The following is a 20,651-nucleotide window of genomic DNA, read 5'->3' on the forward strand; positions in this document are numbered from 1 at the left end:
CCCGCACCTGGCTGTCCCCACAGGGGCCCCTTGGAGGGGGGCGGGTTGAGTTTCCCTCCCCACCCCGAACAGAGCTCCGGCAGCCGAAGATCTCCAGAACCAGCCACCACCAAGCTGAGACCACTCTCTACACGCATGAAGGTACCGTCAGAGGAACAAAGGCATGTGGGTCCCGGGGCTGAGATCTCCAAGCCTGCTCGGATCGGGGCTGAGCATCCTCCACCCAGATCCTCCACATTCCGGTAGGCAGGGGTCACACCCACCAACTGGCCCCCCCAGCGCCATGTAATCCCGTCAACGGCCAAGACCCAGAGACTATAAAACCCAGCTCCCGGAAGACAACAGCGCAGAGTCTCGACATCCTATTATCTCATTCTTACTTTGGACAACCTGGCAGGTCACCGAATGTAACCTGCCCAGACGGCAGAGTCTGGCAAACTCCACGTGGCGTTCCCAATATGCCAAATACCAGTAACAATGATGGGTCTCATTCTCCTAACCTTGAAAGAGCCTTGAATAGGCACTTTTTAAAATCTCAGGGCTAGGACGAAGGAGACATTACTGGGGCCTGCTCGAGGCAATCGACGAACAACAGATAGGGCCACTATCTAAACGTCTGTGGGTAGGTGAACAGATATCGAACTGTACGTGTGTGTGTGTGTGTGTGTGTGTACTATAATACAATGAGCCACACAAATGGAATATTCAGCTATAAATAAGAATAAAATTCTGCCATTTGCAACAACCCCACGGGGCCTTCTGCAGAGTGAGACAGAAAAAGACAAATCCCAGATGATCTCACTGGTAACTGAAATCTGTAAAGTAAACACGACCCAATCCCTCCCCCCCCCCCCCCACTGCCATGCATAGAGCAGGTGGTACTCGGATGGGGTGGGGATCTGAAGGGGGTCCAAAAACTTCCTTCTTTCTTTCTTTCTTTCTTTCTTTCTTTCTTTCTCTCTCTCTCTCTCTCTCTCTCTCTCTCTCTCTCTCTCTCTTTCTTTGCATTTTGGGTCACACCCAGAGATGCTCAGGAGTTACTTTTGGCTCATGGTCTCAGGAATTACTCCTGGCGGTGCTGGGGGGACCATATGGGATGCTGGGAATTGAACTGGCCATGTGCAAGGCAAACGCCCTACCTGTTGTGCTATCACTCCAGCCCCCGAACCCGCAGCTTTGTAGATTACCAGATCACCCATTTCAAGAGATCCTTCTTGGGGGCCGAGGGGCTGCAGAGGGCAGAGCACACACTGCAAGCCGGGAAGAGCCTTTGAATAGTGGCCCCCTTGTCATCTCCCCCTAAGTCCCAACAAACCCAAACTACTGCTCATTACAAGAAGACATTGTAGGGGCTGGAGCAATAGCACAGCGGGTAGGGCGTTTGCCTTGCACGCAGCCGACCTATGTGTTCCATTCCCAGCATCCCATATGGTCCCTCGAGCACCGCCAGGAGTAATTCCTGAGTGCATGAACCAGGAGTAATGCATGTACATCGCCGGGTGTGACCCAAAAAGCACACACACACAAAAGACGTTGTAGCCCTGTAAGGTGACCAATCCTAAGTGGACTGGGTTGTGATCACCAGGAATCTCCAAGTGCTCTGCGTGCAGTGGACCCAAAATGATAAAAACATAACGTGGCCTGTTCATGCTGCCTTGAGAGAGAGAAAAAGAGCACAGGAAGAAAGTGAGCACGCAGCCAGCCCCGTGCCAGACCCATTTCCTCTGACCTTGGCTTTGTTCTAGCCGGGAGCTCCCTAAATTGACTTGGCTTCCAACCCCCGGCTTCCAACCCCCTTTTCAGAAAAATCTCCACTGTGTCCCTCCAGCCCCCGGCAATGCAGTTACTTCACCGGAACAAACAGAAAATGTCCCTCCCCAGTAGCACCCAGACTACGTGTGCCCTCTGGATTATTCTAGCACCCCCGGGGGTCATATCACCCGCTTTGGGAGACGCTGCCTTAGCCTTGTCCACAGCCCCGCTCCCTGACAGAGGCTGGGAAGGTCCCAAGGGCCCAGCTCAGGGGAGGGTCACAGCACCCACAAACGCGAGTGTCTTCCTTGCCTTTCTCCTGTGAACGGTGGGGGTCTCATGCCGGTGACAGAGCTAGCTATCAGAGATGCGGGCGAGTGTGTGTGCGTGCAAATGTTTGTGCGTGTGCGTGTGTGTGCATGTTTGAGTGTGTGCAAGTATGTGCATGAGTGTGAATGTGTGTATGCTTGAGTGTGCAAGTGTGAACATACGAGTGTGTATACAAATGTGCGTGTGGTGCGTGAGTGTGTGTAAGTGCGCGAGTGCACGTGTGTGCATATGCATGTCCGAGTGTGTGAGTATGTGTGTTCAGGTGTGTGTGTACACACGCGTGCTACCTGCTACATGGGTGAGCAGCCATTCAGTCAACAATTGCTGTAGCCCTGGAAATGGGCTCTGTACCTTTGTTCATGAAACAAAGTTCCTGGTTAAGGGGGATGACCTTTGAGAGTCCCAGGAACTCCCTCTGCCCAGTGGTCAGAAGCCCTGGAGTGGGGGTGGGGGGTTGCTGGAGAGATAGCGCTGAGGGTAGGGCGTTTGCCTTGCACGCGGCCGACCCAGGTTCGATTCCCAGCATCCCAGAGGGTCCCCCGAGCACCGCCAGGAGTAACTCCTGAGAGCAGAGCCAGGAGGAACCTCTGTGCATCGCCGGGTGTGACCCACAAAGCAAAAAAAAAAAAAAGAAGCCGTGGGCCTGCATCTGGGTTGGGGAGGTTTGGGGGGTAGCTGGTAATGTAGCCATCACGAGTCACATGATTCTATCAGTGTCTCAGGGAGGCGGGGGCTCACATCTCTGCTTCACAAAGGAGGAAGCTCCTCCAGAATGCATCCCCCCACCCTGAATCTGGCCCCCCTCCCCCGCCCCCTCCCCCAGTCTGTTTGAAGAGGGAAGAAAAGTCTGAATTCTGATGCCAGAGGTCCTCGCAAAATGGGGCTCAGTGTCAGGAGCCCTCAAAGCCTGGACTTCGGAAAAGGGCTGTGCTCGGGGACCCTGAGGAAGGGACAGGTGGGGACACCCCAGTGGCTGTGCCCAGAGCCATACAGCGGAGCTGACCGCTTCCTGGAGACCCATTTCCCGCTGAGCCGGCCACCGTCTTCTGATGGAAACCACCGGGCAAAGGCTGCGGCCGCCCAAGTCCAGGGCTGGGAGGTGGGGAGATATTGGGGGGGGGGGGCGGGGGGCAGGGAGCATGAGAATTCAGGGAAGGGGATTCTTTCTTTTTCTTTTTTTTCTTTTGGGTCACACCCGGCGATGCTCAGGGGATACTCCTGGCTCATGCACTCAGGTGGTGCTCAGGGGACCATATGGGATGCTGGGAATCGAACCCGGGTCAGCTGAGTGTAAGGCAAACGCCCTCCCCTCTGTGCTATCGCTCCAGCCCCCCAGGGAAGGGGATTCTAAACACATCCTAGAGCCCAGGCTAGAGCAGCAGGCCTGGGGCCCCGGGAACTGGCCTTGGCACAGGCCAGCCCTGGTCCCTGGTCCGGACCTGGACAGCTTCCTGTTTCCAGCCAGGGGCCAAGGGAAATCGCGCTGCCCTGTGCTAAGTGCAAGCAGAGCATGTATATCTGCACCCTGTGAGCCCCAGAAGCCCCTGGAGTAAGAAGGAGTGTGGGACGGCTCCCCCCATCACCGGCCAGCGACGGGGAACGTACATCCTGTTGTCCCCCAGGCTCGTGTGCTTCCTTCTGTCTTTACTTCATGGGTTTCTTGCACAAACGACGACGACAGGAGGGATGATGCAGAGGACAGTGACAAAGGCAGCTCCACTGTGGTGGAGACCCCCGGCCCCCTTCCCGACGAGGAGGGACACTCCAGGGCCCTCAGCCTCGTGGTCCAGCTCGCAGACCTGCTGGAGAGCAGCCTTCTTGGTCCCTCCCCTGGCGTCCGGCCGGCCTGGCAGACCCAGTGCCGCTGCTGCAGCCGCCACCGCCGGGCTCCTGGGGCCTGTCTCCAGGATCATGTCCTACTTTGCTTCCTGCCAGGCCCTCTCCCGAGGCTGGGCCGCCTTCCCGTGTCTGCCGCCGCGTCAGCCAGGCTGAGCTGATGCTCCAAGAGAAGGAGGCCAGCCCGGGGAGCTGCCGGCCACGGGGCCCTGGACACGACGTCTGTGACCAGCAAGCATGAGAACAGCCCAGGCAATCTCCTTAGCCAAGGAAACCGAGGCCAGCCTGGGCCTTTGTAAAAGCGTCACTGCAAGGGCCTTGGGATTGGGTCAGAGTCGATTGGTGACGGCCAACAGTGGTGCCAAGGCGGCCTGGTCATGCAGGCACAGAGTTAGCATCGGAGGCGGCAGACGTCCCCGGATTTACTCCCTGAGGCTCTAGCCAGCATCCGGGCGCCGGGGCCTGGCAGAAGTTCAAGAAGGTTCTCTGTGAGGGTGGAGGACCAAGCTCCCAGTCGCCCAGATGCAGAAGAGAGATGTTGGGGGCGGGGAGCCCGTGGGCTTGCCTCACTGGAACCCACGTCTCAGACCAGCTACCAGTCTGTGCCGGGAGAAGAGACGAGGGACCAGACCAGCCCCGCAAGCAGTAGGGAGCATGGTGGGAGATGCTCGGGGTATCTGACGGGCAGACCAATGAGACACTGCAGTTTCCTCCCCCCATCCTGGCACCTCTGGACAGAAACCCTGGCTGAGGTGGATGCCCCCAGTGGGCACAGCTGTACCGGAACAGTTCCTGAGATCCGGCTGGTAGACCAGCTGCCCCTTCCCAAGCCTGGTGCTAAGGGGGAGTCGGGCCGAGCCCAAATGTGACCCTGGTCCACACACCAGGAAGAGCCATCGGCCTTGGGGGTCTCTGGGTTCTGTGTTGGTGCTTCTGCATCCACTTGTATACACGCGTGCACATGCTAGCATACACACATTCCCATACGCTCATGTACACTCTGGCACACATTCACACACCCACATGCACACACATTTGCACACTCACACACACACTCGCCAGTGTCTCTGCCTTGTGCAGCACGAAAGGGCAGTGTCGCTCCATTATCATACATGTCACGAAAGGGACCTGGATATTTGTCTTTTTTTCTTCTTTTTTTAATTTTTGGTTTGGAACTCCACGCCAGGCTGTGGGGCGGGTGAGAGCCCTCCCCACCCGAAGGGACCCAGGCCCGGCAGCCGACCTCCACTGCCCAACCACCACCACGCTCCAGGTCGCTTTCCGGATACATTATAAGACACTTCCTACCCATTTACGCCTCTCGGAGAGCCCGGCAAGCTACCGAGAGTATCCCACCAGCACGGGCAGAGCCTGGCAAGCTGCCTGTGGCGTATTCAATATGCCAAATACAGTAACGACAATAGGTCTCATTCCCCTGACCCTGAAAGAGCCTCTAATCATCAGGAAAAGATGAGAAAGAAGAGGCTGCTAAAATCTCAGGGCTGGGAGGAATTGAGACATTACTGGTGCCCACTCGAGTAATTCGACGACCAATGGGATGATAGTGATAGTGAAGTTTGAGGTCACACCCAGAAATGCACAGGGGTTACTCCTGGCTCATGCACTCAGGAATTACTCCTGGTGGTGCTCAGGGAACCATATGGGATGCTGGGAATTGAACCTGGGTTGGCTGCATTCAAGGCAAACGCCCTCCCTGCTGTGCTATCACTCCAGCCCCTGGATATTAGTCTTCTACGATTTATCTTTGGTCACCTCCTTCACTTGTGGTGCACTATCCATGGCCAGGGAAAAAAGAGGCTAGGAGGACTGGTCAGTGGTGGGAATCTATCACAGTGTGTGTGGGGTGGAGGGTGGGTCAGATAGAGAAGAGAATGGGATGACAATAATAGCTGGGGATGATCATGCTGGGCAAGAGATGAGTGCTGAAGGTAGGTAAAGGGAGATACTCGATGACCTTTCAGCATCTGCATTGCAAAACACAGTGCCACAGAGGCAGGCTGGGGAGGGAGCGCTGATGGGAGGGAGCCTGGGGACACTGGTGCTGGGGAATGTGCACTGGTGGAGGGATGGGTGTTGGAATATTGTATGACTGGAACCTGATCATGAGCAGTTTTGTAAGGGTCTAGTTCACAGTGATTCAGTAAAAAAAAAAAAAAAGGAGGTGACCCGCTGTGTTCAAGCACCAAGATGAACTGCACCACTGCCAGATGTGCATGTGCATGTCTGTGCATGAGAAAGGGAGAGCGAGGGGGTGGGGGAAAAAGAGGGAGAGGAAGAGGGAGAGGGAGAGAGGGAGCACACGTAGGCATCACACCGTCATCCCCACCGGAAGGAAGGAAAGAGAGACAAGGAGAAACAAATGTTCCCCCTTCCTGGGTCATCCAGTTTCCTTCCTTGCCCCAAGGTTACTCCCTATGGGAGACCCCAGGGTGAGCCGAATGCTCAGAGTCCCCCCAAGTCAGCACACATCCCAAAGACTGAGGGCCTTGAACATCCCGTGCTCTGGGTGGGGGGGGATCGGCCAGGCCAGGCTGGAAGGGGGAGGCTTCCGGCTGGCAGGAGGGCCCCCCACCCCCCAGGGGCCGTCATTATGATGTTCCTGCAGGACCCACTTGACAAAAGGGTGGGAAAGGCCCAGACAGCCCTTTCTCGGAGCCAGCGAAATAGAAACCAAAAAATAAATAAATAAATCCCCAAATAATGCAAAAACTCTCTCTCCTCTCCCAGCGAGGAGAAGTGGTACAAACTCTCATTTGCTCACTTGCTTTTAAAATCGCGCCGGCCTGGTTTTGGGGGGACAGGGGACGACGCTGGCTAAGCAGTGAAGTGGCGGAGACTGTTTCGGACGACTTGGGTGGTCCCTGATATCACAAGGAAAAGATGTTTCCCTCGGGGCTGCAGTGCCGTAGGCTTCTGGCAGTTCCTCAGAGGGCTTTATGATGTGTGCTGTTCCCCCACCGACCCATACAGACACACACACACACACACACACACACACACACACACACACACACGCACGCGCGCACGCGCAAAGGTGACGTTTCCTCTTCAGGCTGGCTACAGAGTGTCCAGTTCTGGGAAAAGCCACAACACAGAGATCCTGGGCTCCCACCCGGCGGCGGGGGCAGCAGAGGCCGAGCTGGGCCAGAGGCTGGTGCTCCTCCCCGCAGCCCTCCCGCCCTCACCAGGGGACAGAGCTGGGAGCTTGCTTGCGTGTGAGGGAGAGGGCGGGGCGCTCCCAGCAGCCAAATTTAAATTCCAATTTTCACTTTGTGACTTGGATGCGAATCCGTGGAGGCCTCCCGTCCAGGAGATGATGTAATTTATTGAAGAGCGTTTGGAGGCTGCAGGGCTCCTGATAAATAAACCATGCTCTCTGCTGGGAAAACCTTTTTTTTTTTTTTCTAAGGACTTCGAGTGCCCCTGGAAAGTTCCCTGCTCTGATGGCACAGCCAAACACACAAATCCCAGGCTTTTTAAAAGACACTTAACCTCCTCGAGCTGGGAGATAATGTGCTTCCAGGGAATCTCGACAGCACCTTGGCACCGTGAGCTCTGGTCTTGCCAGAAAAGAACCAAGAGCTGGAGAGACGGGGCCAGGGTTAAGGCGTTTGCCGTGCACGCGGCTGACCCTGGGTGTTGGATCTCCGGCACCGCTTGGAATTCCGTGAGCACTGTCAGGAGTGCTCCCCGAGCACAGAGCCAGGGGTAAGCCCTGGGCACCACCGGACAGAGCTTCCCCAAATGCACAGACACAAACATAGCTCACCAGCAAAGAAAGGAAGAGCACTGGTTCCCTGAGTTCCGGTGGGAGGATGTGTAGAAACAGACTTGGCATTGCAATGCTGAGTTGCTGCCCACTGGGGCCACCGGCTTAGACCAATGACATCATCCCCTCCCCGCCGCCTATGCTGCTGTGGTTTGAAAAGCCGCCTGCAGAGCCCCAGGGGGAGGGGGACGAGACCCCACAGTGAGCGACGAGGTCTCACCCGCACTTGGGCACTAGGGACCCAGCAGGTGGACGGCCGACCCCCACCCCACGGCCAGCTCCATTGAGCTGCCAGTGGCTGTCACCTTTTCTTTTTTTTTTCTTCCCGTTTTTATTGATTCACCGTGAGTTGACAGTAACAGAGCTTTCATGTTTGAGCTTCGATCATACAATCATCAAACACCTATCCCTTCACCCATCTCTTCCACCACCAAAATCCCCGGTGCCCCTCCCCCCGCATTCCACTACTCACTCACTCTTTCTTTCTTTCTTTCTTTCTTTCTTTCTTTCTTTCTTTTTTACTTTCTTTAGTCTCCTGCCCCTGCACCTGGCTGTCCTCACTGGGGTCCCTTGGAGGGGGGAGAGTTGAGTTTCTCTCCCCCCGCCCCAGCCCCAAGCAGAGCCCCAGCAGCTGAGGACCTCTGGAGCCAGCCACGGCCATGCTGGAACCACTCTCAACACATCTGGATGGGCCTCTTACATGAAAGAACTAGCAGAGGAACCCAGGCATTTGGGTCCCGGGTCTGAGGTCTTCAAGCCTACTCGGATTGGGATTGGGCCTTCTCCACCCAGAACCCCCATCTTCCAGTAGGTAGGTGTCACACCCACCAGCTGCTGCCAGTGCCAGGTTGGTCCCATCAACGGCCAAGACGCAGAGACTATAAAACCCAGCTCCCAGAAGCACGCGGCCACATTTGCGGCTGCATGAAATCTTGTTATCTTATTTTTTCCTTTGGAGAACCTGGCAGGCTACCAAAAGTATCCTGCCCACATGGCAGTGTCTGGCAAACTTCCCGTGTCGTACTCAATATGCCAAATACCAGTAACAATGATGGGTCTCATTCTCCTAACCCTGAAAGAGCATTGAAATGGCTCTTTTAAAATCTCAGGGCTAGGAAGAAGGAGACGTTACTGGTGCCTGCTCGAGGCAATCAACGAACAACAGGGTGTTCGTGAACGTGATCTCTTTCTCTACTTTGGTTACCTTCGGTATTTAATCCCGGTCCCACCAACACTTATACTTGCCCAAAAGGCAATGCTAGACAATGTTCTTTGTATTGTTTGTTATGGCTACAACAGAGTGGCCACGTGCTCTAGAAATTCTAAAATTTTAATAATTAGGGTCTGGAGAGATCATGGCTGTGTGGGAGCTGAAGAAGACAGTGGCCATATCTGGGTGTCATCTCAGATCAGGGGTGGGAGAAGGAGAAGGACTGACTCCTCCCCGTGCCCTGAGGCCTGGCGTCCCCCCCCCCCCACCGCTGCCACCACTTATACCTGGAGCTATTTACTGACTTCTAGAAGATGGTGGATGCTGGGAATCCTAGAGGGCAGGGGGAGAGACGGCACCTGCCCCCAACTGGACTGGACTGGCCCATTGCAAAGAGAATGGCCCATTGCAAAGTCCAGTGGCCGTCACCTTTTCTGTGGGAACAGTGGACAGTACTAGGACCTTCTTGTTTCTAAGGGTGACAAGGGGGCCGTGAGCAGCTGTATATCCTTCTGCTTATCTCCAAAGAAGAGAAGGAAACGTAAGCCCCCTGCCCTCCCCAACCTCCATTCTTTTTCCCTTCCTTTCATTTTTTCGACATTGGGTCCACACTCAGCAGTGTTCAGGGGCTCAGGGGTTACTCTTGGCTTAGTGCTCCTTATTTATTATATTATTATTTTTAAAAATTTTAATGAATCACCATGAGATACAGTCACAGACGTAACATTCTTTCGTGATTGCGTTTCAGTCAAACAATGTTCAAGTACCCATCCCTCCACCAGTGCCCATTCTCCACGGCCACTGTTCCCAGTATCCCTCCCCCGACTCCCACCCCTTCCCACCTCCTGCCTCTGTGGCAGGCACAATCCCTCATACTCTCTCTGTCCTTTTGGGTGTGATGGTTTGCAATACAGGTAACAATCAACCATCATGTTTTGGTCCATAGTCTACTTTCAACAAGCCTCTACCATCCCGAGCGATCCCTCCCACCATCATTTATTTAGTGCTCCTCTCTCTATCCCAGCTACCTTTTCCCCTAGTGCATGAGATCGGCTATCAAGCTGTGCGGCAGTCTTCCTGACTCTTATTTTAAGGTGTTAGTCACTTACACCCTTAGTAACGTAGTTAGACCCTTATCTTTAGGTGTTAGTCTCCTATTATGTTACTCTATATTCCACAAATGAGTGTAGTCCTTCTATGTCTGTCTCTTTCTGACTCGTTTCACTTAGCATGACATTCTCCACGTTGATCCACTTATATGCAAATTTCATGACTTCATTTTTTCTAACGAGTCCTCCTTATTTAGTGCTATGATTTGGGTCGTGCAGTGCTGGGGATCGAACCCTGGCCTCCAGCATGCAAAGCAAGCCTTCTGAATGATCTCTCTGACCCCTAACAACTCCAACAACAATTTCTACTTCTTCTTCTTCTTCTTCTTCTTCTTCTTCTTCTTCTTCTTCTTCTTCTTCTTCTTCTTCTTCTTCTTCTTCTTCTTCTTCTTCTTCTTCTCCTCCTCCTCCTCCTCCTCCTCCTCCTCCTCCTTCTTCTTCTTCCTCCTAGTCTTCTTCTCATCCTTCTTCTTCTGTTTTTCTTTTTTTTATATAGATCAGCAGAAAATTTCTGTTGTGGACCAGCACTGGTCTGAACACCAGCACTTGGAAGCCACTGCTTACCAGGACTGTGAATATATTGAGGTGGTGTCTGTGAAACCCTTCTGCAGCTCTGAGGACAAATGAGCCAGCAGAATTCATAATTCCTAAGACAGGCCACCATGTTGTCAGAGGGTAGGCCTGAGGATAAAGGGCCCTGAGGGTGCTCATCCTCCTGGGTGTGTATAACCGGGGGTGGGGGGGGGGTGTCATGCAATGGTGAAAGAGGAAGCTTCAGTTTCCCCTGGCTGCTGTGAGCAGTGCCAGTTTTGCCTGCCTCATCTGACATTTTTTACATGCCTGTGAATTTGGGGCTCTTTCTGATAAGAGGGAAGTGAACATCATAGATTCTGCCCCAGACTTCAACTTATGGAGACGAAGATATAGTGGACAACACCGAAGGCCAAAGAGATAATTGCAGTGCTGTGAGTGGTAGGAGGGCACTTGCCTTGCATGTGGTCAACCTGGGTTCCATCCCCAGCATCCTATATGGTCCCCCGAGCACTGCCAGGAGTAATACCTGAGTGCAGAGCCAGCCAGGAGTAGCCACTGAGTATTGCCGGGTGTGACCCGAAAAGCAAGAAAAAAAAAACCAGGGCCAGAGTGATATTACAGCAAGTTGGGCATTTGCCTTGCTTGCGGCTGACCCAGGTTCGGTGCCCGGCATCTCATATGTTCTCTCGAGCACTGTCAGGAGTTATACCTGGTGCAGAGCCAGGAGTAACCCCTGAGCATTGCTGGGTGTGACCCCCCCCCCCAAAAAAAACCAAAAAAGTAATTAAAAAAATAAAAAACCCAAAATACAAAAAAAGAAAACCCACAAAGAGGCACCCTCAAAGGGGCTGGAGTGATAGCACAGCAGGTAGGGCCTTGCACATAGCATACTGGAGTTTGTTTCCCAGCATCCCATAGGGTCCCCCAGGCACTGCCAGGAGTAATTTCTGAGTGCACGAGCCAGGAGTAACCGCTGAGCATCACTGGGCGTGACCCAAAAAGAATAAAAAAGCAAAAAATAAAAAAAAAAATAGAGCCCATGGCTGATGTTAGGATCCGTGGTGGCATTTCATAGGGGAGGATTGCTTGCATGCTGTGGGGGTGCCTTCTGCTCCCACCTTCTATGGGGGCACGCTGCTCGCCCCAGGATCTCTGTGGGGGTGTCAATGGGCGATCTGCCCGGAGAATGCACCAGATCCCAAAAAGAGCTGAGATCACCGGGAAGTCCCAGATGGGGTAGGTGCCGCATCCCGCCTCCTCCACATGGAACCCCGGTGACCATGAGCCTCTACAAGCATAGCTCGAGTATGCGGGAACCAGGACTTTTACTCCAAACCGGGCGGCCGCATCTCCCTATATACAAAGTGATCAATGGAAAATAAATCATCCAACGCTTCTCCCTGAAAATCAGGCTTAACTCTTTTACTATAAAGACTATAAAATCCAGATCCCGGACGAGAACAGTGCAGTCTTCTGCCCCCGCGCCTGGGTGTTCCTTCCCGGGGCCCCTTGGAGGGGAGCGGGTTGAGCTTTCCTCCCCACCCCGACCAGGGCTCCGGCAGCTGAAGACCTCCAGGACCAGCCACCACCATGCTGAGACCACTCTCCGCACACATGAAGGTACTGGCAGAGGGACAAAGCCACGCGGGTTCCGGGGCCAAGACCTCCAAGCCTACTCGAATTGGAGTCAAGCATCTTCCACCCAGATCCTCCAAATTCCAGTAGGCGGGGGTCACACCCACCACCTGGCCCCCTGGCGCCGTGTAATCCCATCAGCGGCCAAGACTCAGAGACTATAAAATCCAGATCCCGGACGAGAACAGTGCAGTCTTCTGCCCCCGCGCCTGGGTGTTCCTTCCCGGGGCCCCTTGGAGGGGAGCGGGTTGAGCTTTCCTCCCCACCCCGACCAGGGCTCCGGCAGCCGAAGACCTCCAGGACCAGCCACCACCATGCTGAGACCACTCTCCGCACACATGAAGGTACTGGCAGAGGGACAAAGCCACGCGGGTTCCAGGGCCGAGACCTCCAAGCCTACTCGAATTGGAGTCGAGCATCTTCCACCCAGATCCTCCAAATTCCAGTAGGCGGGGGTCACACCCACCACCTGGCCCCCTGGCACTGTGTAATCCCATCAGCGGCCAAGACTCAGAGACTATAAAATCCAGATATCTTATCAGAACTTTTTTTAATGACATCTTATTGTCTCATTCCTACTTTGGACAAACTTGCAGGCTATTGAATGTAGCCTGCCCACAGGGCAGAGTCTGGCAAACTCCCCGTGGCGTACCCAATATGCCAAATACCAGTAACAATGATGGGTCTCATTCTCCTAAAGAGCCGTGAATATAATCTCAGGGTTAGGATGAAAGAGACATTACTGGGGCCTGCTCGAGGCAATCGACGAATAAAAGGATGATGAAATGAAATGAAATGAAAACTCTTTTACAAACCACAACACCCAATAGGAGAGAGAGAACAGAGGGGAATGCCCGGAGGAGCAGGCTCAGGGGGAGCAGATGAGACTCAGAGTAGTGTTCTCGGGTTATAACGACCCTCGAGAGCTTGCTCACACTACCAGTGTGGGGGCATAGATTATGCACGCCCTGGCCCTCATTTGCAGAACTGCCCACGTGTAAAGAAAGCGCGGCGATGCTTTTTATTTTGTTTTTGAGACATTCCCATGGGCGTTTAAGGGCTCCTCTGGGCTCTGGCGGGGGAGGGGGGAGGGGGGCATGTGGTGCTGCGATCGAACCCGGGCCCGCACAAAACATTTGCTTAGCCCTTTACTTTTTTTTTTTTCTTTTTGGGACACACCCGGCAATGCTCAGGGGTTACTCCTGGCTCTGCACTCAGATTACTCCTGGCGGTGCTCAGGGGAACCCTATGGGATGCTGGGACTTGAACCCGGGTCGGCCGCATGCCAGGCCAATGCCCTCCCCGCTGCGCTCTCTATCGCTCCAGCCCCTCAGCCCTTTGAATTACCTCCTCTTCTTCAGTCCTGTTTTCCAGGAGGCAGGGGCGGTGCTGGGAATCCAATCGAGGGCCCGAGATGCAAGCCAACAGCTACATATCACGGCTGAACCACTTCCCCTACCCAAGATTTCTCTTTCTCATGCTCTGGGGACTTGGTTGCACTAGCGCCATCAGACCAATTAAACATCAAACTCCTTTCCAGGCTCAAAGAGATTCCCAGGCTACACCCAACACAAGGGAGGCAATTGGTCAGCAAAAGCCAGGAAATGATTTTTTCCCCCCAGAGTTTTGGGGACCTCTCCTGGAACATTCAGGCCCGACTCCTGGCTCAGAGATCACTTGTGGGGGTGTTGGGGGAAGCTCAGAGAATAAGCCCTCCAGCCGCCAGAGCCTCCAGGCCAGGTGCCCAGGACGCCTGTCTGTCTGTCCGGCTGTCTGTTGATCATCACAGGCTCGGGTGGGGGTGGGTGGCTATGGCAAGCCAGCCTCCTGCCTGGTCCCAGTTAGTGAATAACCAATTGGCTGCTTAAGGTTTCTGCTGCATTTTCTCTTTTGTTTTGTGTTTATTTCCAGCTTTTAAATATGTAAAAAAAAAAAAAAAAAGAAAAAAAAAAAGAAAGAAAAGTCATTCTTAGCTTGCAAAGTCAGACAAAAACAGTTTGAGGAATCAGCCAGGCCAGGGAAAATTTCCTGCCTGGAAATAGCCACAATTGGTTACTGATGCAAGGCCCGAAAAGCAAGGTAGAAATAACAGCCCCAGGGAGAGAGGGTCGTGTGTGTGTGTGTGTGTGTGTGTGTGTGTGTGTGTGTGTGTGTGTGAGTGTGTGTGTGTAGGGGGTCTGAGGACCAAACCCCCGCTTGCCAGTTGCAAGGCTCCAGCCCTTTGAGCCATCTCCTCCACCCCACTCCCAGCCCTCTCGTTTCCCTTTCCACATTAAAAAAAAAAAAAGAATGGGGGGGAGAGAGCACCCCGCCCCCGTGCTCCTCCCCCCAAGTCTTCCTCCCGTTCTCCTTGTCCAGTTCCCTGTACTGGTACTTGTTTCCTAGTAGCTGTTGGAACTTGAGTTTCCAGCCGAGTTAAAAGCTTCTCCCTCTGTTCCCAGCTGGGGGGATGGGGGGGGGGCGTATTAACTGCCTTCTCCAAGTTACTGCTTCTGCCGGTACATCCAGTCCTGACTGGGTTTACTCTTCTTCTTCTGGAAGACCCTCTGTGTGTGTGCAAATTAAAAAAGGCCCTCTGAAATGCTGAAATGCGGAGTCACGGGGCCATTGGCACTGCTCGTTCCCTCCCTGGGGCCTCACTTTTCCAGCCCAAAGAACATTTGCTCCCTTGGTAACTGGCTGCTCCCTCCTCCATCTCAACCTCTCTGTTCCTCACTGGTGTAAAAACTGTCTGGAACTGTCTGGCAGTCTCTCAAGCGCTCTGGGAAAGTTTTCCCTTTTTAATTGGATTTAAAAAAATTTTTTTTTTCTTATTTGTTTTGTTTTGGGGGCCACACCTAGCAAAGCTCAGGGTTTACTCCTGGTTCTACGTTCAGGAATCACTCCTGGCGGTCGGGGCTCAGGGCACCATCCAGGCCAGCGCTGCACCATCCGGGATGCCGGGTTGGACATGTGGAAAGCAAATGCTTCATTTGCTGTACTATTGCTCCGGTCCCACTTGGCACTTTTCATTCTGTTCTAAACCTCTGTGACAAAATTAATCACCCCCCAACGGACCTCGATGTCCTTGGGTTTTTGTCTTGCGTGAAGCCATTTTCACCATTTCAATTTTTTTTTTTTTGCAGCAAACATATATTTTATTAACTTCCAGAAAAAAAGGTCTGGGAGCTCTCTATATTTTATTTTATTTTATTATTTTTTAAAAATTTTTATTAGTGAGACATCATGAGGTACAGTTGTAGACTTACAAATTTTTGTGCTTGGGTTTTGATTATACAATGATCAAATACCCATCCCTCCACTAGTGCCCATTTCCCACCACCATGGATCCCAGTATCCCTCCCATCCCCCATTCTCCCCATCCCACCCTGCCTCTGTGGCAGGGCATTCCCTTTTGTTCTCTCTCTCTCCCTCCTTTTGGGTGTTGTGGTTTGCAAAAGAGGCAAGGGGTGACAATCATGTTTGGTCTATAGTCTACTTTCAGCATGCTTCTCCCATCCTGGGAGGATCCTCCCAACACCCTTTATTTGGTGCTCCCTTCTCTATCTGAGCTCCCTTTCCCCCTAGCATGTGTGGCTGGCCTCCAAGCCACACCATTTCAATATTTAAGGACTGGGTAAGCAGTGCTCATCAGGGGACCAGGGATCACTCCCAACTCTGTGCTCCAGAGTAATTAGTTACCTAGAGCAATTTGGACCTGGTGGTTTAGAAGGACCGAGGGGTGCTGGGTTCGAAACTACTCCTCCTGCATGCAAATCATGTGCTCAGCCCCTGAAGCTACCTCACAGGTTCCAGAAACTTTAACCTGTTTCAGACCGTGGACCAACGGGACATCACTTGTCCACCCTGTCCATTGCCCTTTTCTGGATGTTAAAAGAAAATTGGTTATGGAAAATAGACTAAGAAAATTAGCCTATGAAAATTGGTTAGCAAAGACCAGGAAATGATTTTTGTCCCCAGAACTTTTGGTACATTTTCTGAAGTATTCAGGCTGACTGACTCCTGGCTCTGTGCTCAGGGGTCATTTGTGGGGATGTTGGGGAAATCTTATGTGGCACCAGAGATCAAAGCGGGATCAGACCTGGACAATGCAAATGCCTTCTTCTAAACTATTGTCCCTGCTCCATAAAATGATTTTATTTTGTTTTTTTTTTTTGTTTGTTTTTGGGCCACACTTGGTCATGCTCAGGGGTTACTCCTGGCTCTGTGCTCAGGAATCACTCCTGCTGGTGCCCGGGGGACCCGGGGATGCTGGGGATCAAACCCAGGTTGGCTGTATGCAAGGCAAATGGTCCTCATAAAATGATTTTTAAAAGTAGAGTACAGCAAAAAGTGGGGCCCTCAGGGGGAGAGATGGAGAGAGAGAGAGAGAGAGAGAGAGAGAGAGAGAGAGAGAGCAGAGCAGAGGTTAAGGCATTTGCCTTGCCTAAGGCCAACCTCCAGCTCTAGCCCTGGCCGGACACCATATATGATCCCTTAAGTACCACCAGGAGTGACCTCTGAGCACCGAGTCAGGGGTAAGCCCTGAATACTGCCCACAGTGAACCCCAAATTAAAATACCTTAAAAAGTGGGGAGCGATGCAGTCATCACAAGCCATTATACAGTCTTTGATTCTTTTTTTTCAGGTGGAGAAACACATTTTCAATCATATTGAAGTTTAGCCCACGGAATCTTCCAGAACCTCAGAGTCCATTTTAGAGAGAGAAAAAGAAGAGGAGGCAGGAGAATCTTGGGGAGGAACAATGAGTGAAGAGGTACATGGACTGCCCCCTGACACCAGCAAGGAGGTCCAGGGTGCCGTTTTATAACTGACCACGGAACCAGCAAGACAATTTTCCTCATCATTTCCGGAACGTCTGGAGTGGTTGATTCTTGAATCCTTGGGTTTTTTTTCGGGGGGGGGGGTCACACCTGGTGATGTTCAGGGGTTACTTCTAGCTCTGCACTCAGGAATCACTCCTAGTGATGCTTGGGGGGGACCCTATGGGATGCTGGGAATCGAACCCGGGTCGACCTTGTGCAAGGCAAACGCCCTCCCCGCTGTGCTATCGCTCCAGCCCCCTGAATTCTTGGTATTTTTACACTAAATCTCCTTAAGCTTTGAAGAGGAATTCTGTGCTTATTGGGGGAAAGCAAAGCCTCAACCTGAATATTCTCTCTATCCCGTTGGGACAGGATAACTGGGGAGGCCTCCCCACCAATACGCCCCTTCGGGTGCCTATCCCAAAGCAGAAAAGGGACACTTGGCTGACCTGGGGGCGGGGACCAGTGGATAGCCATGAACCCCCACACTGAACCCAGGAGACAGGGGTTCAGACACAGCTGCACAGAGACCCATCCCCCACCCTCACACTGGTCACCTGGTCAGGAGAGTGGGTGATCCCCGCCCCTCTGTTGTGTTTTGGGGCTGACTCAGGGACCCCCACAACCACAAGGATGTGGAGAGCGTGTCTGAGGCTCCCGAGGAGGCCCTGGGAGTAACCAGGAGAGATCCCAGGCAGGGCCCCCGTGTCCAGCTGTGCCCTGGCCAGCGCTACAGGCTGTTTGTGCCTCTCTCCCTGCAGGAGGCTTCGCCCACCCAACACTGGGGGGGGGGGGGGTCAGGAGTCAGTGTTTATGACTGCTCTGGGCTGGGAAAGATTCATCACATGCTCGGTCCCTGGCCCTCGTTGCCTAAGTACCTCTCACTCTATTTCTATGGGACTCTCCCGAGCAGTGCTCAGGAGGCTGCTCCCAGGGAAACTTGGCCAACCAGGCTGGGAGTTCAATACCCTGGCCTGAGTGTGTGGGTCTGATGGGGCCTGTAGTGCTCGGGGCTTCCAGGGTCACCCCCCACGGTGACCAAGAGACCCCCCCAGGCTCACACCTGGCAATGCTGCAGGCAGGGTTATGTGGTGGTGGGGTTTGACACCGGCACCCCTGACCACTAGGCCATCTCTCTGGCCCTTAGCGCGTAAGCATCAACCAGCCAGGCACTCTGTCCCCACTAGAGTGAGCAAGAGCAGATGGCCAAGAAGGGAAGTGGAAACGAGGAGAACGACCCCAAGTGACCCATTCCAGGAGCTGAGCAGAGACGGCCAGGTTGTAAATCACGTCTGCCCAGGTCGCCAGCAGGGAGGAAGCAGAGGCAGGACTTGACCCTGGTTTCCCTCCCAGGCAGGCGGGCCGTGGGCCAAGGCTCTTTCCTTGGACAGTGTTTGCTAAACAAGGCCACACGCCAGGATGTGGCTGGGGGCAGGCGCGCTGGAGAGCTGGCAACTGCCACACCCCTGCGGAGCCTGAGAGCACACGCCATGACATTTGGCCCCCTTCCCCCCGCCCCCCCCCCCGCATCCTCCCCAGGAGGTTCTGGATCGGGGTTCCTAACCCGGACCATCCAACTCCAACATCCGTATTTCTTTTTTTAGCTTTTTTGGGCCACACTCGGCGATACTCAGGGGTTCCTCCTGGCTCTGCACTCAGGAATTACTCCTGGCAGTGCTCGGGGGACCCTATGGGATGCTGGGAATCGAACCCGGGTCGGCCGCGTGCAAGGCAAACACCCTACCCGCTGTGCTATCGCTCCAGCCCCTTTTTCTCATTTTTCACTTTGTTTGTTTGTTTTTGAGCCATCTCAAGCCTCTCTCCTGGCTCTGTGCTCAGGGGTCACTCCTGGTGGGGCTTGAGGGGACCCTGTGCAGTGTCAGGGATCGAACCGAAGTCAGCTGCATGAAAGCAAAGTACCCTACCCCTCTACCGCCTGCCCCCCGTATATTCTAACTGGCTGTGGGGTGCACTCCTGGCTGCTTTTGTTGGGATAATAAAAGCAAATTGAGGGGTGGGGGCATCTGACCCAGACGCCCCTGGGAGGGTGCTTTCTGGAGAGCCAAGCGGTCCTGCGGCTCAGGGCCGGTTAAACCTGTGCCCCCAAAATCACGGCACCTGTACCCATACATGGCTTGTGGGCATTCAAGGCTGGAGGGGGCAGCCTTATAGTATACAAGGCTGGTGGACACAACACCCACAACACCCCCAGGCTTAGCCCAGCTCTCCGACAGACTTTCTGGCCAGCTGGCACAGGAGCACGGTGCAGAGAGAGCCCTGGAGGAAGCACAAGCCAACTACGACCTCCCTGGCCTCCCACTCAGCTCCAACCCTCTGGCTCAGCCCAGCCCTTTGTCCCGGGGACCCGCCAGCTCTCGAAGCTCTTTCTCAGGGCCCCACCAAGCTGAGCCTCCAGCAGCTGGGACAGTCACTCCGCGAGTCCCCATCTGCTTGGAAAACACCGAGGCCCAGCGCGACGGGGACCCTCTCCCCTGGCCCCAATTCTGCCACAAACTCCGGTCTCTCATTGGCACACCCCCTCCGCATCCTCAATGAAACAGTCTATCCCCCGTTCACTATCTCCTGGCCTTTGCTCCTGCACCCAGGCCCTAAAGTCAACTTCAGTTTCTCCAGAAGCTTCCTCCTAATGCCAGCCTAATGCCTCCTAATGCCAGCCCGGCCTCAATGGGTCTTGGGGGCCTCTCCCCCCCCTCCCCCGTCCCTCTGGTGCCCTGGGGGCTGCCCCCACTCAACCCTCTGGTGCGCATTTCCCAGCTCCTTGAAGGGTGAGTGCCCAACTGCCTATCTCCGAGGGCCAACTAGGCAGCCCAGAACCTTCCACGAAGTCAACCAACTTGCACAAACAGAAAGGGGCAGTTGATCACTGCTTGGTGGGAGGTTGGTGGGTGGGGGGTGCGGGGCGGGTTCCCTCAATGTACAGAGGTGGTCCGGGCACCTGTGAACCGAGGGTCCCCTTCACTTAGCAAATCCCACCCGGGCCTGGGCTTCCGGGGGGAGGCGGCGGGCTGCAGGATTGTCCCGGGGATCACTGGGGACCTGTCCCCTCCAGCCTTCTGTGCCTAAAAGTCTGGAAATCTGGGGCGCGGGGGACACTGTGAAAAGGGGCGGCCGCTCAGCACGCGGGCCTGCGCGCAGGGGTATCTGCGCGCTCCCTGCACACGGGGGGAGGGAGGGCGAGGGGAAGGCTTGAGCGGGTGGGCACAGAAGTTGGGGGTCCCGCAGGGCGCGCTGAGAGTGCAGGGAGGTCCTGGCCTCCTTCCCTCATCCGAAGTCGTCCTGCCCTGTTCCCCCCACCCCCCACCCCCAGGGCCTGGCCCAGCTGGAGACCAGCTCGCCCCAAGCGGCGCGCGGATTCGGGGAGGTGGGCGCCCACCCCCCAACCCCCTGCGCACTTACCGGGCCTGGCCACCGGCTCCGGACGGACGCGGCAGCGGCGGCGGAGGCGGCGGCACGGACGGCGGGAGGCGGGAGGCGGGCCGCGGTCACCCCTGCACCCGCGCTCGGGGCTGGCAGACCCTCAGGGTCAGGCGGTCCGGTCCCCGCTGCCCAGCCCCGAGCCCGAGCCCCGCCTGCGGCCGCGCAGGCCCCCGCCCCGCCTCCCCTCGGCGCCCCGCGCCGCTGGTCCTCTT

The 20,651-nt window shown here is 54.6% G+C and overlaps 1 protein-coding gene across 1 annotated transcript in view; it reads right to left on the reverse strand.

Moving 5' to 3' along the window:
- The window catches only part of TSPAN11 (tetraspanin 11), a 271,039-nt gene extending 250,594 nt beyond the window's left edge, over positions 1 to 20,445 (reverse strand). Inside the window, exon 1 of the mRNA XM_056117862.1 lies at positions 20,438 to 20,445. The gene's annotated coding sequence lies outside the window, so the exon portion shown is untranslated. The remainder of the gene's footprint in view (positions 1 to 20,437) is intronic.
- Between the last annotated feature and the right edge of the window lie 206 nt (positions 20,446 to 20,651).

The sequence above is a fragment of the Sorex fumeus genome, unplaced genomic scaffold (genome assembly GCF_029834395.1).
Source record: "Sorex fumeus unplaced genomic scaffold, SorFum_2.1 ptg000036l, whole genome shotgun sequence".
Taxonomy (NCBI): domain Eukaryota; kingdom Metazoa; phylum Chordata; class Mammalia; order Eulipotyphla; family Soricidae; genus Sorex; species Sorex fumeus.